The sequence below is a fragment of the Coptis chinensis genome, chromosome 5 (assembly GCF_015680905.1).
Source record: "Coptis chinensis isolate HL-2020 chromosome 5, ASM1568090v1, whole genome shotgun sequence".
In the NCBI taxonomy this organism is placed as follows: Eukaryota; Viridiplantae; Streptophyta; class Magnoliopsida; order Ranunculales; family Ranunculaceae; genus Coptis; species Coptis chinensis.
The window spans coordinates 68,896,863-68,915,172 of NC_141460.1; the positions used below are offsets into that span (position 1 = coordinate 68,896,863).

Sequence of the window (18,310 nt, forward strand, 5' to 3'; positions counted from 1 at the left end):
AAAGTCAAAGGTCAAGGACTCCAAACCAGAGAACTAAAAGTCACGTCCTTAACTCAGAAGACTAGAGATAGATGGCCTTGATACAAAAGAAGACTTGCTCAAAACCTAGCTTGATCAAGACGATATGAAAAAACAAAAGGAAAAGTATAAAGCAACCATCGTGAGGTGTCTTGATTGTAGAGGGAGAGGGCAAATCAGACTTTTCTAAAAGTAGGGGTATAAGAACCAAAAAATAGGAGGAGAGAATACACCTAGACTTATTTTAGTATCATGTAGGAGTAGTATAAGATTTATTTTTCAATTCATTTACATTCAAGTCTCGTCTTTACTCTTTGTTTTTCAATTCATTTTTTTTTTTTTTTTCAAGTTTATGTTTTTGTTCTTCAATCAAAGTTTTTCATTTCAAGTTTATGCTTACATTTTCACTACAAGTTTTCAATCTTTAGTCAATTTGTTTCCTTTTAGTCAACAAAAACAAGTCCTAAAAGCTAAGAGTACTACCTTTTCTTCTTCACAACTCCCATTCAATCCAAGTTCTAAACAATTATGGTGAACCTTAATCAAATAATCTTTGAAATACACACCTAAACTACTTCAGCCATCCATCTCCAGTCTTCTGAGTTAAGGGCATGATTTTCAGTCTTTTGGGTTTGATTCATTGACCTTTGACCTTTGACTTTGACTTTTTCATCACTTTTTCATAGTAGTTTGAGTCTTCATAAGAAGCGTTAATAAATCTCCTTTTGGCGCTAAAATACATGTGTTTATGATAAGTGATCTGTAATGGTCTATAATATGCAAAAGACAATAAAAACTATGAGTTGTCTATTTATTATGCATAAGAAGGGCTGTAATGCAGTAATATAAATATAATAAAACATATATTTTGGAGCTGATCAGCGAGATGGGTGGGCTGAGGGCTATTTTGACACCCCAACGTCCAATGGTAAAGAAATAAACCAAGTCTGACTCCGTTTGAAAAAGCAAATAAGAAAATCTAAAAAAATAATAGGGGTTTTTTGACTTAACACCCCAAAAGTAGACCCCCCCCCCTTTTGATATAACCCCCCATTTTGAGAATCATTACTGATTTCCCCCCATTCCGTCTGTTTTGTGAGTACCATCAGTTGATATTTTCCATATTGGCCATTTTACCCCTATTATAAAGCGGGAATATTTTGGGTTAATTTTGAGAGAGAGAGAAAAAGCCCACAATACAAACTTTAATTTTGAAAGGCAGCTTCAAATTGTAAAATGTCAACAACACCATCACCACCAGCCCCGTCTCCCAATGCAACCTCCTCACCACTAGCTACAACACCACCCTCTGCCTCTCCACCGCCCACACCTCCTGCCACCTCCCCACCACCTCCAACAATGCCTCCGCAGGCTCTCCACTGCCTTCGGGCTTTGGCGACACCGACACCGACCACGCCTTCACAATCTTTACCGCCACCTCCTAGAAATACAAGCAGTCCACCATCACCTCCCATGCCGGTTTCTGGAAGACCACCACCCTCGCCGCCATCACCATTGTCGGGGCTATCACCACCATCTCCATCTTCGAATGGGATATCGATTGGAACGGTGGTTGGGATTGCTATTGGTGGAGTAGTAATGCTTGTTGTATTGAGTTTGTTATTTGTTTGTTGTAAGAAGAAGAAGAGAAGAAGAGATAATGGACCATTGGATTATTATGGGGGTTTTTAGGTCTGGGTCCTAATAATAGTTGGTTTATTAGGGTTTGGTCCAGAAAAGCTTGAATATTAGGGTTTAGTCCTAGTTTTGGTTTTTGACCGCCAGTTAACTGAGTTGACTGTGGTAAATCAGCTTATATTTTTGAAATGACAATAATACCCCTCGCGTGCAATATCATGTGTTTCTATTTTATAAAATTTAGTCAACATTTGACTTCGACTTTCAATGTGGCTGTCAGATCTTAAATTTGCGCATCTCTAGAATATAGTCAATAATATAACCTCGACTTTGATCTCCATTCACAGGGTTTGAAGGCGGCGGACAAGATCCAATCGTATCTTTGTTTTTCTTTTTGTTTTCTCTCCTTTTGAAATGAGAATAAGAGGGTGAGCGCAACTAGGCAAGCCTTCTAAGAAACCCTACGAGGGTGAAGGCCAACCAACACCAAGAGTAAACTTGTATTTAGTTTCCATAAAAGAGGTAGTGGAAACCCACTATAGTTTTGACTCATTCAAACTTGGATACATAGCGCAATCAATAAAGAATTTGCGGCCAGGAAGAGGGTGATGGGCTCAGCTCAAGCTGCTGTCAGAAACAAGCTTTGGTGATTCAGTCGAATTGGATAGTCCAACCCCTTCTTTTCTCCCTTTTCCGCTCTGTGGAACTAGTTATGTCAATGTTTTTTCCCAGGTTGTTGATGGAACCTGGCTTGAATCTGTTACCGCTTGTGCTAAGGAAAGTATTAGTCTTTTTAGGCAAGACCCGCACCTTGCAAGACCAACATCTCTCTCGTTCTCCTGATCCGTCTGAATTTGTATCATACTGAACAGCCAAGACCAGGAACAAAATCTTCTTTCTGTTCTGTACCCATATTCAATTGTTCTAAACCAATTGTCAATTGAGCTTGTTGCTCGTCTTAAACGACTATCCTTTCCTTTTTTTTTTCTGCACCAGATGATAAACTACATATTTTTGGCAAGATGAGCTGCATGATGCTTTCAGGCAGTCCCGGCTTCATGATCTTTCTCTAGTTTAGAACCATCTGTTTCCCTTTATTAGTAGTTGATGCAGATGATCAGGGTGGCCAGCTAATCGGGGATATATCTGTAGATGAAGACAATATAAATGCCTCCATCATTGACCAGCCAAATTGAAATTATTGATTGTATTCTTGAGATGCGCAAATTTAAGATCTGACGGCCACATCGAAAGTCGAAGTCAGATGTCGACATGTGTCGACTAAATTTGATAAAATAGAAACACGTGATATTGCATGCGAGGGGTATTATTGCCATTTCAAAAATACAAACCGATTGACCACAGTCAATTCAGTTGACTGGTGGTCAAAAACCAAAACTAGGACTAAACCCTAATATTCAAGCTTTTCTGGACCAAACCCTAATAAACCAACTATTATTAGGACCCAGACCTAAATATCCCATTATTATGGTGGTGCTCCTCCTCCTGGACCTAAATGTTGGGGGGTTTTTTTTTTTTTGATAGTTTGGGTCTTGATTGTTTTTGATTTTACTTCTTTTGATATGTTAAGTTAATAGTGAATTCACAAACTTTAACATAAATTTGTGTTTCAAGCTTCATTAACTTCTGATTTTTTTCCTAATTTTCTGATTTTTTTGAGAAAGTTGGTTAATGGTCAAAGACGTATGTTAAAAATGGAGGGTTTTTACAAATTTGAAGTAGGAGCAAAATGGCCAATATAGAAAATATCAACTGACGGTACTCACAAAACAGACGGAGTGGGGGGCAATCAATAATGATTCTCAAAATGGGGGTTATCTCAAAAGGGGGTCTACTTTTGGGGTGTTAAGTCAAAAAACCCCAAAATAATAATAAGAAAGAACCAACTTTAATAGAGAAATAAACTAAGTCACTTCAAGTGTCTCATTTGAAAAAGCATGAAAAAAAGAAGAAGAATGAAGAACACTAAAAGGTAGGAGAGAACTTTCTACACCACTTCAATTAGGCTAGTTAAGTATATCATATTTTTTTTTGCACACCTCGCATGGTTTTGTTTTTAGTTCTTTTCAAACCTTCAAATCACTTCAATTCATAGCCGATACAGTTGCGAAACATGGTACTACACTTGCAAACTTCAAACCAGAGTGTTTCGACGGTAAGCCGCCATGGATCCACAAGTGGGAGGTGTCTGACATGGTCTATTTTAGATTTGTTTGAGTTTAAAAGCGGTGACTATTTATTGCAGCACCAAGCAGATGTAATATGTTCAACACTTTTTCCTTTATGTGATTAATACAAAGTTTGTGCTTACCAAGCAAAAAAAATCACTTCTCATCTGACATGAGGATATGATGGCGATGAAAATAAAGTTTTGATGGACCAATATTGGAGGGCAATATTTGAACGTCTAATATTTGGAAATTTGAAAGGTTTAGAGGACCATTGAATTCTACCTAAGTCCAGGGGCAGCTCAAGACAATTAGGGGCTAATCAAAGTTTGAATGTCAATGGATGGCGAGGAGGTTTTTTTTTTTTTTTGGTTGGAAGAAAACAAATGGTTATCTAATGTTATTTCCTAGTTTACAATATGTACTTTATCCATATATAGTTCTGGATTTCGAAATTCTCGGAATTCCAACAAATTCAAAAACCGAAATTGATAATATTTCGATCCATGTCAAATTTTTATTTCGACAAGATTTCATAATGATTAATCTTTCGACCCTATGTTGTATTTTTCAGATTTTTTTAAAAACCGAAATATCCAACATAATTCTGACATTCCGTTCAGAATCTTGAACACTGATGTTATCTAACCCTTAAATAAGGGCCTGAAAAATAATAGTGGGTTGAAAAGAAATCATTGAGCTGAATTATATTGGGGGATCCTTAGGCTGTGGGGCCCTAAGCAACTGCCTATTTTGCTATGGGGTTGAGCCGGTCCTGCCCTAAGTCATAACCACATTTGATCCAATATCAAGGTATCCGCTACGGGCACATTCCATTTTGTGTTGGGCAGACCTCCAAAAAAGAAATTATTACAAGTTTATCATATATTGCCCTAAAAATCTTGTTTTGTGTCCCCCCTCCTTTGAAATTTTTCTAAAACACCAAAATTTTGAACTTGTCGTTTTGGACTTCTCCAAAAAAAAATGCTTCAAACCGGAAATTTTTTGAACTCGCCATTTTGGACTTCTCCAAAAAAAATGCTTCAAACGACCTCTTTAGGCCGTGGTATACCAACCCAAACGGCATGAACTTGCCGTTTTGGACTTCTAGTTAGAAAAATATGCTTCAAATAATCTTTGTAGGCCATTTGGTATGTGTTAATTCGGCTCACGGTAGCCATTTGAAAAGAAATGTTTTCGTTTGTACCATAATGTCGTTTGAAACAACATAAAAACGGCAAGACTAGGTCATGGTAGTCAAAACCAAACTGCATAACTGGGCCGTTTGGAACTTTCAACATAAAAAGGTCAATAGTCTCGAAAAACACTAAAATTTAAGAATCATGTGATTGTTTAGTTCAAATCCCTCAAAACACCAAATTGCCCAACAACCCAATATCTACAACAATATCCCAGTTATCCGTTAAATACTAAAGTGTGCATCAAAAATCTTCATAACCATAACTAATGAATTCCAGACCTACAATCTAAAATTCATACAGACAAATGAAATCTTCAATAAATAATCTTTAATTTGCTCATATTACCCACATTAGTATGCTCTTATTGAGGGTATCTTGCTTGATCAAATTGTGCCTTTGGATTACACCAAGTGTATCATACAAGGTATTGGTATGCTCAATAATGAACTCATCATCCCATTTTTTAGGCACTTCTTCACAGTTTGAAAAAAAAAAAAACAAAAAACACCAACACATTCATTTTTACGACTAGAAACATGTTTCTCGCAATACTCAACAATCCATTTAACCTCTTTTTTTTTTGTTGGATTGATAGGTTGGACTAATTTTTCAAGTTTTGTATTGGTTTGGATTCTTTAGGAGGAATGCGTTCTCTTGATCATCACAGTCAGAGAAGAAGAGTTGCTGGTGAATTCGATCGGAGAGCTTTAATTGGTTGAATGAAGGAGATGAATATGGGTCTTTTAGTTTCACTTGTTTTTCCATTTTTTCCAACTTTGTTAAGAAATCGGTTTTGGGTGTGGGGGGTGTACTAGATGGTGTGTAGTGCCCAAAATAATTGTAGACCCCAATTTGGGTCGGGGTCTGCCCAACACAATTGTGTGCCTGTCAATAACAGACCCTTAATGGAATAAAGATAATTATCACTACAAAACTAGCTTCTACTAGCCATTTTGCCCGGCCAATGGCCGGACTTGCTGATAAAAACTTTCTTTATACACGTTTATTGGTTTTCAGTTACTTATTTTCTTAAGTCCGAGGCCCACAATCCACAGTCCGAAGTCCAAAGACCTAAGTCCAAAGTCCAAGTCCAACGTCCATTATAATATAGTCGTGACGCTTTTAGTCAAGTTACTTTATTCACGTGGGTTTGGTAGAATAGGTCGAGTAAGGGATCGTCCAAACCTTAGGGCTCGGATAGGTTCACAACTGGAATTACAACTTTTGGTGAGTAGGATTTTTAGGTTTCTTTTTAGTTGGTTTTAATTAAATTAACGGTAATGCAAATAATGTAAATTACTACGACGATTATATGTAGGTAAACAAAAAGAGAAACAGGGAGAGAGTTAGTCATACTCATGCGCGAAATCATTTTTCAACAGGTTTATATTACCACATCACTACATCTCTAATTCGCCTCGTTTTGAGCCGATGTCGAAAGTATTGATCCCTAGTGCATGCCCACATCTCTAGGTCGCATTTCACTAGCATAAGGAGTTTCAATAATATCTCATCTCTGGTATATTATTTCAGCTCTTGGCTCAATTTCACATCACCGAATTGGAGAGTCATTCGACACACTGCAGAGTCGCTACAGACTATTATTATGAGCATCAGCCAGATCCAACTTTGTACAGTCTCAGTCATTTTGGGACCGGATGTCAAATCTAAGCCTAATTCCTAAGTAGTGACTCTAGAATATTAAAGAGTCAATCCGGATTTTTACACGAGTAGCATAACCCTCCCCACGGGATTTAGCTCATGGTCATAGAAGGAATAATAAAACTTCTTTGATACATTAAGTAAATAAATGCAAGACAGAATTAAACTAGAAAAGAAATGACTGTTATTAAGGGTAAAATAACTTACGATTTTAAGGCTGGGAATGGAAATTACAGAATGTAAGTACTGAAGAAATAAACTAACTAGGCGGAAGCTAAAGCATGAAAATGCTGAAGGAAAATATATGGAGGCCACCCCCTCATATATATAGGCTGATATAGGAAGGCTATCCGTGAATGATTTAATTGAGATTTGGCCTTATGCTAATTGAATGGTTCAAAACTTTGAGAATCAAAGTTTTGTTTTACCTGTTTTAACTTTTTGTCTTTTTGCTTTTTAAGTTTTTGTTTTGTAGCTCATTTCAATTCAAACCACCTGGTTTGAATTGGTGCGATCTTCTCTCTTGCCGGGTGGTACCAAATTGAAACCATCCTTTGCCACCGCCTATGCTTTCTCATCATGCCTTCGGGCTGCTGCAGTGGGTCCACTTAGTGTGTCCATCCATGCGCCCGATTTTTGGTATTTTTACGACTTTTTTGTCCTTGCGATTAAATTCGTCGCCGAATTCGCTATGGCAGCTTCACTAGCCAACGTCGGCATCTAGATTTATCCGATTTGAGCTTCGGAAGTTTGCTGCTTTTTTATATGTCGACCCGTTCTGCACTAGTTTTGTTCTTTTGGAAACTTCGGCTCTAGTCAGGCTTTATTGGGCTTCACGGGGGTTGAGTGGGAAACTTCAAATATTCCCGTATTCCCGTACTTCGGTGCATGTTTTATCACTATATTTATTTTAATTGCGGAAACCTGCAAAAGTACGAAAATATAATTATTACATGATTATTAAATACATAATTGACCAAAATGCTATGTCTCTCGGGGTTTAATATTACAGTTTTGGGTGCTTATCACACCACCCCCAAACAGGACTTTGCTTGTCCTCAAACAAAGAAGAGACATTAAAACGATAAGTGGTCAAAAATGTGTTGTCCTAAGCTAAATCTCATTTCGCAGAGTGTGGTTGCATTGACCGTATGCAACAAGGCCTTGAACCACTAGGAATTCCCTAGTGGACGAGTTATAGCCTCGTGAGAGTTTTCTAGAGAAGATACTCACAAACTTCATTTATACTACAACGACTCAGTAACAAAGGATTGTTTTCTTAATTAATCTCACGTATCTAGACATCTCACTAGCAGGGGAAACAAGGATTTTATTCTTTCGAAATTCAAGTTAATATACACACAATAATCGAAACATCTACGTATGAGCATGCATGCAGTGATCTAATAATGAAATGTACGAGCAGGGCCGTTTCTGGATCCTTTGGATAGCGTCCTTAAGTAGGTTCTCACAGGTATGTGTCGAAACACAATTTCTCTCTTATTTTTCCACTCAAGCTTCATATCTCCGGTGTCGCGGTGGGCACACGTTTCCTCACATACTCAATGACAGTCAGATGAGCCGAGGTCGAGAAGTCACAACTACTACTTATTATCTTACTATCCTATTCCTAATTGAGCTAGAGGTCTTTATTAGGTGTTATGGGGCTTAGGTGGTAGTGTAAAAGAACCGAATGGAAAATTAAACAATGATAAGTATGAGAGAATAAGGTCTTGAGAGATATTTATACTAGAGAATTCTTATTTTTCTTTCCTGTTTCTAACATGGGTTTCCATACTTGGATTTTTCAAGCTTTTGTATTCCCTTTTGATTTGATTTTTGGGGAATTCTAACCTTGATATTTCTTTTGATTTTTTTGAAACATATTTCTATTTTTTTTTCTTTTTTTTTTCTTCTGAAACAGTAACTGATTTTGATTTGTGACAAGGTTTTTCTCTTCATTTTTCTGCACTTCATCCTATTTCTCATACTCATCATCTAGGTAGGCTTATTTATTTGTGGTTACTAGATGGGTAATGATTTTTTTTTTTTTTTTTTGAAGTAGAAAGGATTAATGAAAGGTTCAGTGGGGCGACTAGCGGTAAATTTTTTTTTTTTTTCTGGGTGTGAATTTTTGGCTATATCGATCCAAAGAAGGCCTAAATTCTCGCCTAGGATTTGAAGCGATGATCAAAGTAGTAGGCGTGTGAACTTCTCTATTCGGAAGAACTACTCCTCTGTGTCATTACTCATATATCACACATTTTTAGGCTTTTAGTTAGATTCTTACAGGATATGGAAACTAAGTTGTCTAACCGTGGGTCTTAGAAACTTACTGCTGTGTACATTTAATGATAGTCAGTGCATGAATGCTCATGAAAAGATGTAAAAACTATTGCATACGTATTAAATTAAGTTTCTAAGAACAAGTCCTAATTTTGATGCTAGGGTGAGATTTCTAAATAATTTTCATCATAAAAAGAGAAACTAGAATTTGTCACTAAATACGTTTATTTAGACATTAAGTAAACTATATACAACTATGCATGCCTAATTTTTGCAAAAGGTTCTCACCACCCCCAAATAGTCGGACACTGTGTCCTTAAAGTGTTAAGAGGAAGAAAGAGTATACCTGAGAGGCTTTGAGCAAAAATAAAACTGACATCTTCCATAGAAATTTATTGTAACACACTATATATTATACATCATAAAAGTAGAAGCACACTGTTAGAGTAGCACACTGTTAGGTTATTTATTTATTTCACATCAAAACGTAAAACAAATATGTACATGCATCAACTCACATTGCCCCATCCTTGAACTGGGGGATAGTCCCTCCTTGCCTCGTCCCTGTAGAAATGCCATTCCTTTGCATCCCGCCAATCTATCATAGCTTTCCAGACTTCACTCCACTTCCTCTTCTTTGCATTGTCTAGATGAGCTATCATTTTATCATCATCAGGGAAAGAACGAACTTTCTTAAGATACCTTGCGAATGCCGCCATGTCCGAAATTGCAAAGAATGAATTATCTTGTTTGTTGGACACATAGAGTCAACCTTTACCCAGTCCTGAAAGGTGGCCACAAATTGAGGGAAGTACGCGTTAAGCACTATCCTCGCATCTTTATAATCGGCGGGGGTGATATAGTGTTGCCGAAAAGACCGAGCCTTCTTAAGATTCTCAATTACTAGTTCTGTAATGTCGAAGGTGGTATGTTGCTGGGCCAATGCATGGAATGTCTTACACGCTGACTTTGATGCAGTGGAAAAATGCCAATCCCCCATGATGTTCAGAAGAATAAATAACATGGCAGTTCCAACATTCATGGTCATACTGGCTAGTGGAATAGTGAAGTTCGGCCATCGGCCAACTTCGGCACGTTCTTTGATGTGGGCAAGGCCATCGCCATACCGGGCAGCAAAATCTTCCCTAGAATAGTCATTAAGGTCATTCTCTATCATGTATTAAATGGGGAGATCTGGCTGAAGAGGAGGAAGGTCTAGAGCCATAGCCACTGTTGGCTCATAAAAAGCATGTCGGGTGTTACCAATACGTAGTGTAAAACCATTCAAAGGGAAACCCTGGACAGCTGGTAGATCTTCCATGCGATCATAAAAATAAGTTGCCAAACCTGGGGAGTACGTCTGCTCCGGGTGTAGAATAAGAGAGTTCCAACCAACTCGAGTGATGTAGTCTCAGAAAAGATGTCCATATGTCGGAGAATTCAAAGAACGAAAGTGGAAAGATTGTTCTGGAATCATCTTTGGAGCTTCCATTGTAGAAGATGTGTGAAAAAATGTGACATGTTTAGACAAGGATAAACAAATATTAGAGTATGATGAGAATAATTAAGTAAAAACAAATTACCATACGAAAATTAAAAACTAAAAAGAAAATGATAAATAATATAAAATTGCAAAATTTAAATGGTTTCATTGGCCCAAGTAACGGCGAGGATCCTTTTGTGGGAGGGATCCGTTTATAAGATTTTCTATGCCGTCAATCCGTGCAACAGCCTGTTGCAACATTTTGTTTTCTGTCTGGTAAATCTCGGCGTGGTTCTCCATTATGAGAGTGTGATTTGCCAAGAATTGGTTGTGGTACAGGCAAGAATTGTGCTTGTTCCTCTTCGTTTATTGTCCGCAGTCCTAAAATTCAAGAAGGCTGGTGATAATAATGTTACGGCGTTTTAATAATGTCATCAGTCCTTGTTGAATTAAAGCGAAGCCCTTCCATGGGATTAAATACGTTGCATAATGCATTTTCAATTAAAGATGTTGTCGGTGGAACAATCTTCGTTGGTTCCTCGCACCGACATGGTTCTTTGCAACGCGTCGGGTTCCGAAATTTGTTCCTACATACCGAAAGTGAATGGTAAGAATGTTAGCTGTTCAAGAGGTGTATGAGGAGAAGTACTAGAAAAACCCCATATATCATGATAAGTGTCACAATGGTTGGTAAAGGAGAGCTTTTTTTCCTGGCACGTGCGATCGCATTCCAAAGAAATTTAATAATGCAAAAATCATTGCAGTTACTCTGCAAGACCCAGAGTAAATGGAGGAGGGGTTTGGTTATTTTGGAAGTCTTAGACGTGCCTAGGACATTATGAGCTACCCAATGGATCACAGATAATTGGTTCTTTTGTAAAGATCGCTGATAAACAATACGGTTTTTCCAGTTGTATTCGCCGTGAAGGATAGTTGCAAACATCAGATGCCGGATATTATCGAAAGGTGAATCCTGAAGGTGTACTCCTTGGTTTGTAATAGGAATTTGAAGTACCTCAGAGATGATTTCCATAGTCAATTCATGTTCGCATCCGTTAGCACCGACAAAGAATTGTCCGTTTGGAAATAACCGCTTTTATAAAATAACAAGACCAATTCTCGGAATAAAATGCTTGCTTATGGTGTAAAAAGGGTACCATCCTCGGCGTAATATTTCAGTGTAAAAAAAGGATGAAAAGACCATTTTGAAAATTTTCCATAAAATTTTGCTCGGGTACCTAAAAACTTCGAAAGTGAGGGCCATTAAAGATGGAGTGGTGAAAAAAAGATTATTTTGGAAAAGGGAAGTTAAATTTTTGAGGTGTCTATCCTTGTTATAAATAGGCACCCATCCTAAAATGTAAAAGATAATGCTTCGAGGTGTCACAGGGGTAGTTAGACCATGTGTATCTTCTAAGATATGCAAAAGTGGATGTAGTGTGGATGAGAAGAATGGGGCATGTGACAAGGAGTGCCCTTTTTTTTTTTTTTTTAAGAAAAGCGTAAAGTAGAAGGACAAGGAAAATGTAGATATCACGATCACAATAAGATGTAAGAACGCATAACGGTATGGAAACACAACATAATGATACGATGAGTTAAATACAAACCTAAATATTAGATAGAACTATATGCCACATTAACAACATGACTATAATAAAACAACCGAAATGAAGACTTGAGTAGCATATTCAATCTGCTGCTGCTCAAACTTTTCTAGTGCATCCATGAATCTTGAGCTTGGAGTGATCTAAAAACGTTTTTCAGAATAAGAAGTGTAGAGGGAAGAATATGAAATGAGTGAATATGGAGGAAGAGTTGAACTTATTTATAGAAAGAAAATTGCCGTTTTCTGACCGTTTTTTAGATGTGGTTCATGACCGTTTTTGATGCGTTTTCATTATCGATTTCTGAACGTTTTATAAAACGTTAGTTTACGTTAAAATTTGTTGTTTAAGTATGACATTTAAAATATGTATTTATATATATGTATATAATTTCTTATTACCAATATATGTTCCTACCTATATACTATAATATTAGATATAGCTATTATATCAAGATAGAAATATTTAGGAACCATCTACTATTAAGCTGGAAAATGCAAACACGTAAATAAAATATCTGATATAAATATTATACAAGACCGGAAAAAATAAATCTAGCTACTGATGATCCTCAGGTGTTGTAGCGTAATCCCGGGGGTTGCGTAGAAAAGAACCGGGAGTCCCGCGACGCCGTCGCAAGACGAGCTCCCCGTGGAGGCTAACTGTTCTGGATATCACCAAGAGTATCCATCACCGAGCTCGAAATCGATGTTTGGCTCGCCATGAACATTCACTGAACCGGTTCCGCGAAGTAAGCATATTGTCCCGAAATGCGATCATGGAAGCTCTCATTTCTGTTGGAATTCGCCCATGCCGTCATCATCGACTTCGTGGCGAGTGGTCATATCTGTCCTTAACTCGCCCAAGGTACGCCCCATCAATACCGGCGAGTGTACATGTCTCTCGGACCAATCGCTCACAGCACGTAAGGCCTCTATGGGGGTGGTGATCTTACTCATGGCAGTCTCATCAAAGTAGGGTGGGTGAGAGGATCCTACGCTTAAGCGTGCTCGGCAGCCCTAGGTGCCGTGGGTTCCCAAAGGGTCCCAGTATGCATTTCTTGAAGACAAGCATATTCTCATATTGTGGTATAGGGAGTAGTGGGGTGGCGGACAGAAAACCCAGATTAATCATAACTTGCGTTACTAGAACGGCAAGGGGGGCTGACCTAAGAGTAGCATGTGTGATAATATCAAAAAGAAAGGTAACGATCACGAGAAGTTACCCTTTCGCCCTGGAGGATCCGAGAAGGTGGAGGAAGGTTTTTGTTGATGTCCGGGCTTCGAGGTGCCAATGACGCTTAGTCCCACCATTGAGAGTCACAGCCACCGGTTCCGTCGCGACCGAAATACCGATACGCCGCATTTCCCGTCGATGTTGTACTCTCCCTCGATTAGCGTGTCGAGCATTAGGTCGTAAGTCCGTGGGTACACGGACTGCTGCTGAGTCAGTACATGGTCGACCAGAGGAATGCCCGTGATCCCGGAGAGCAACACAGGTGTGACTTCGTGGCGCACACCCTCGACGGTGACCCAAAAATGGTCGCCATTAAAGCTCCCATTGTCGTAGAATTTCATCACCAAATCCTTGGAATAAAGCCCTCCATTGGCATATAACAAACTCTCCCATCCTCTAGAGTGAATTTCGTGATCAAAGAATGGAGCAAACATTCCGTTTTCAAACAAATTTCCAAAAAAAAATTCAACACAAATTCGCCTGTTTCCGGCCATTACTGGTCTTAGAGAGAGGATGGCTATTGATTACTGATGAGGGGAAGAATTGGGATGTTCTGACGGAAGGAAAACTTGGTCGGAGATGTGAGGGCCTCGTGCGAGACCTGGTTTTAGTGTGGGCCTATCTCGTGCGAGACTATATCGAGAGGGGGCAAGATCCGGTTTTTTAGGAAGAAGAATGATGTAAATGTGACGCGTGTTTTCTGGTTTTTTGTGTTTAAATGGACCGAGAAATCGATATTTTGGTTGGGCCAAAAAATTTCCCGAAGCCCAAATCAAGCCTAAAGCCCGATTAAAACCTAAAAAAATCTAAATGCTTACCCATGACTCGTTTGGACTCCGAATTGGACGAATGAGATACCGAAACGATCGGCACGAAAAAATGCTATCCAATTGTATGAGTCATTCTTGAAGGTCACAAGGTTTTTTTAAAAGAAGGAGAGTGTTTTATTTATAAACAAAGGTTTTATTTATATACAAGGGAGATATACGTCAAAAAAACTCTGGATGTCCAGGAGAGTCACCATCTATAATCATAGACAACTGTCATGTCGGCTCTGGAGCGAACCCAATCCAGCCAGACTGTGGCTTCACCTCTATGTATTATGGGGTTAGGGGCAGGACGGTACCATCCTGGACCGTGCGCGCTACGGTCTAATAAAATTGCCCTTATTACATACGGCTATCCTCAAACCGCCCCAAGGGACTCAAAGTAACCAATTCTAGGGTTGGTCTGGTGCAATCCATTGCCCGTTTGTGTTCCAAGTATGCAACATCTGAGGTTGGACATGAATCCCATGTGCAAAACTTAATGCAAAGGGAAAAGGCAACAATATAAACATATCTACAAGGTGAGTCTTTTAACGTCAGATCCTCAAGACGAAGTCGAAGTCTTTTAACGCCGATCCTCAAGACGAATCGAAGTCTTTTAACGCCGATTCTCAAGACGAATCCCAACCCGGGGAGAAACGGCGCGCGGCGAAGATTATCCTGTCATGTAGCTGGTGTCGGACAAAAGTATACCTTAAACTGGCTAGTATCGGATAGGAAGTCAGGGCCTAGACAGAAGGGTGTTTGGCAATGCATACACCATCCCATCCTTCGCGCACGTCGTTTACGAGCAACAGTACTACGACCATTCCCTATTCGTGATGAGTGAGACTTACACCAAATAATTAGTTGAAGTTCGCGAGGTAGAGAGTAGAAAAGGGAAGAGAAGGAAGGAGGTGAAATTTTAGGTACCCATCGTTTACCGAAAAGCACATTTGCTCATGTTGCAGAAGACATTTATACTCAGTTCTGAAAAAGAGTTTTCGTGGACTAAGGTTCCGGCGTTTGCAACCACACACTTCAAAGAACTTTGGAGATCATAAGATAGAAGATGGCCCGACTACCAAAATGGCGTACCCTCTATAGAAACAAGATTGAGTACGCCAAATGAAACATCTAGTCTATGTATACTGGATTCTGAAGAAGAGTCTGTTCAACATCTGGTGAGCGTAATTCGTGGTAATGTTTTAGGCGTTGTCCATTGACTTGAAATTCACTGTTATCTTTTGGATTAAGCAAAGAGATTGCCCCATAATGTTTCACAGCTGACACAATGAAAGGACCAGACCATCGTGTTTTCAATTTACCAGGAAAGATGTGTAATCTGGAGTTGTACAGTAAAACTTTTTGGCCAATTTTGAAATCCTTACACAAAATGTGCTTGTCGTGCACTCTTTTCATATTAGCTTTGTAGGATTTCAAGAGATCATAAGCATCACTCCGAATCTCCTCCAGCTCATTTAATTGCAGTTTTAAACTTCTGCCTTGATGATATTGTAATTAAGGCTTTTGATGGCCCAAAGGGCACGATGCTCAAGTTCAACTGGCAGATGACAAGGTTTTCCAAAAACAATGCGGTAAGGAGACATCCCTATAGGTGTCTTAAATGCTGTTCGGTATGCCCACAAGGCATCTGATAAGCGGAGAGACTAGCCCTTCCTTGATGGGTTGACAGTTTTCTCCAGAATAGACTTTATCTCTCTGTTGGAGACTTCCACTTGGCCACTCGTTTGTGGGTGGTATGGAGTAGCAACCTTGTGAGTAACTCCATATTTCTTCATTAAAAACCCAAAATTTTTGTTCCAAAAGTGTGTACCCCCATCACTGATGATAGCTTTGGGAACACCAAAACAAGAGAAAATGTTTTCTTTTACAAATCTCACGACAGTCTTATGGTCATTTGAGCGACATGTGAGTGCCTCAATCCATTTGGACACATAGTCTATAGCGACTAAAATGTATAGAAAACCTTGAGAAATAGGGAAGGGTCCCATAAAATCAATGCCCCAAACATAAAAAATTTCCACAATCAAGATAGGATTTAGGGGCATCATATTTCGTTTGGTAATTCGACCTAGGTGCTGACAACGAATGCAAGCTATGCAATGTTCGTGTGCATCGCGAAAAAGGGTAGGCCAGTAAAAACCACATTGTAACACCTTGGCCGCAGTTTTCTTCCCACTGAAATGACCTCCGCAAGATTGTTCATGGCAAAAGGATAATACGTCGGTGTGTTCCCAGTCGGGAATGCAGCGACAAATGAGTTGGTCGGAACAATACTTAAAGAGGTAGGGTTCATCCCAGAAATAATATTTTACAGTGGATAATAACTTTTTATGATCAGGACGTGACCAAAAGGAGGGGACTTCCTTAGTAACTAGGTAGTTAACGATATCCGCGTACCATGGAGATGAGAAAATAGAGTACAAGTATTCGTCTGGGAAGGAATCACCGATACCTTCAGAATCACTATCGATGTCACCAACCAGCCTTGATAAATAGTCGGCTACGACATTTTCGGTTCCTTTCTTGTCTTTGATTTCCAGGGTGAATTCTTGTAAGAGAAGGATCCAGCGGAACAATCATTGTTTTCGGCCCTTTTTCACGCAGTAAGTACCGAATGCGGCATGGTCGTCATATACGATGGTCGATGTTCCAACTAGGTAGGGCTTAAACTTATCCAAAGCATAGACAATAGCTAGGAACTCTTTCTCGGTTGTGGTATAATTTACGCTGAGCGTCGTTAAAGAGTTTTACTAGCGTAGTAAATGACAATGGGTTTGTCGTCACGCCGTTGGCCTAAAGCACGGCACCAATAGCAAAGTCGCTTAGCGTCACATCATCCGGTTCGAATGGTTGAGACCAATCGGGGGTTAAATGATAGGAGCGTAGTCGAGCGGTTTTAGAGTATCAAAAGCTTGTTTGCAATTGAAATTGAAGTTGAATATCGCATCCTTAAGCAGAGATTGGTTCGTGGTCGAGCAACTTTAGAAAAATCCCGATGAATCTCCCTCAAAACCAGTGGCCTAAAAAGGTACGGATATCACTTAATGCGTGGGGAAAGGTAGCGAAGAAATTTTAACAATTTTAGCTTTATCAACCTCTATCCCGCCTTTTGAAATAATATGACTTAGAACAAGTCCTTTGGTAACCATGAAATGACACTTCTCCCAATTGAGTACCATATTTTTTTTCTCTTCGCAACGCTGCTAATACTTTAGAAAGGTTGGATAAGCGAGTCGTCAAAGGAATTTTTGTAAATGGAAAAGTCGTCCATGAAGATTTCCATATAACGCTTCCACCATATCATTAAAAATGTGAAGCATGCAAAGCGTTGAAAGTGCCCGGGCATTACAAAGGCCAAAAGGCATTCGATGCGATGCAAAGGTTCCAAAGGACACGCGAAAGTTGTCTTTTCTTGATCGGGGGATCGATGATAATTTGGAAGTATCCGAATAGCCATCAAGAAAAAAGAGTAAGCATGACCGCTAAACGCTTCTAGCATCCGGGTCAATGAATGGGAGAGGGAAGTGATCTTTACGGGTTCTGGCATTAAGTTTGCGATAGTCAATGCAAATTCTCCATTTCAAAGGAATGCGAGTGGAGATGCACTCACAATTTTCATTTTGCACAACTTGAATGCCGGACTTTTTGGGAACAACGTGGACAGGACTAACCCAGTCACTATCAGAGATAGGGTATATGATACCCGCATCAAGTAAACGTAAAACTTCCTCTCTCACTACTTCCTTCATGGCGGGATTAAGGTGGCGTTGTGGTTCTCGCGATGCCTTTGTGCCGTCATCAAGATGTATGCGATGTGTGCATATGCTAGGGTCTATTCCCTTGATATCATCTAATGACCATCCGATAGCGGAGCAGTGTTCACGAATGACATGAATCAAACGTGCCTCTTCGTCGGTAGTCAAGTGAGCAGAAATTATTATAGGGTGACTACCATCGAGATCGAGATGCACGTACTTCAACTCAGAGGGTAGAGGTTTTAAATCCAGAGTTGGAGGATTGGGGATCAAGGATTCATGAGGGATCATCTCTTCAATGGAATAGAGCGAATCCGGTTCTTCTGAATCAGTTTGCAACGCAGCATTAGGGTCAAATAGTGGTACTGACTCTAATAATGCATGGACATCCCTTATGTACG

The 18,310-nt window shown here is 39.4% G+C and overlaps 1 long non-coding RNA gene across 2 annotated transcripts; it reads left to right on the plus strand.

The window, feature by feature from the left end:
* The first annotated feature begins 5,196 nt into the window (after positions 1-5,196).
* On the plus strand, positions 5,197-5,812 carry LOC147498568 (uncharacterized). Of its 2 annotated transcripts, none has more exons than XR_015194323.1 (2): positions 5,197-5,471; positions 5,643-5,812. It is a non-coding gene; the product is annotated as an uncharacterized LOC147498568 (long non-coding RNA). The 2 variants fall into 2 exon arrangements; XR_015194324.1 differs by having other exon boundaries at positions 5,687-5,812.
* Positions 5,813-18,310: the final 12,498 nt, after the last annotated feature.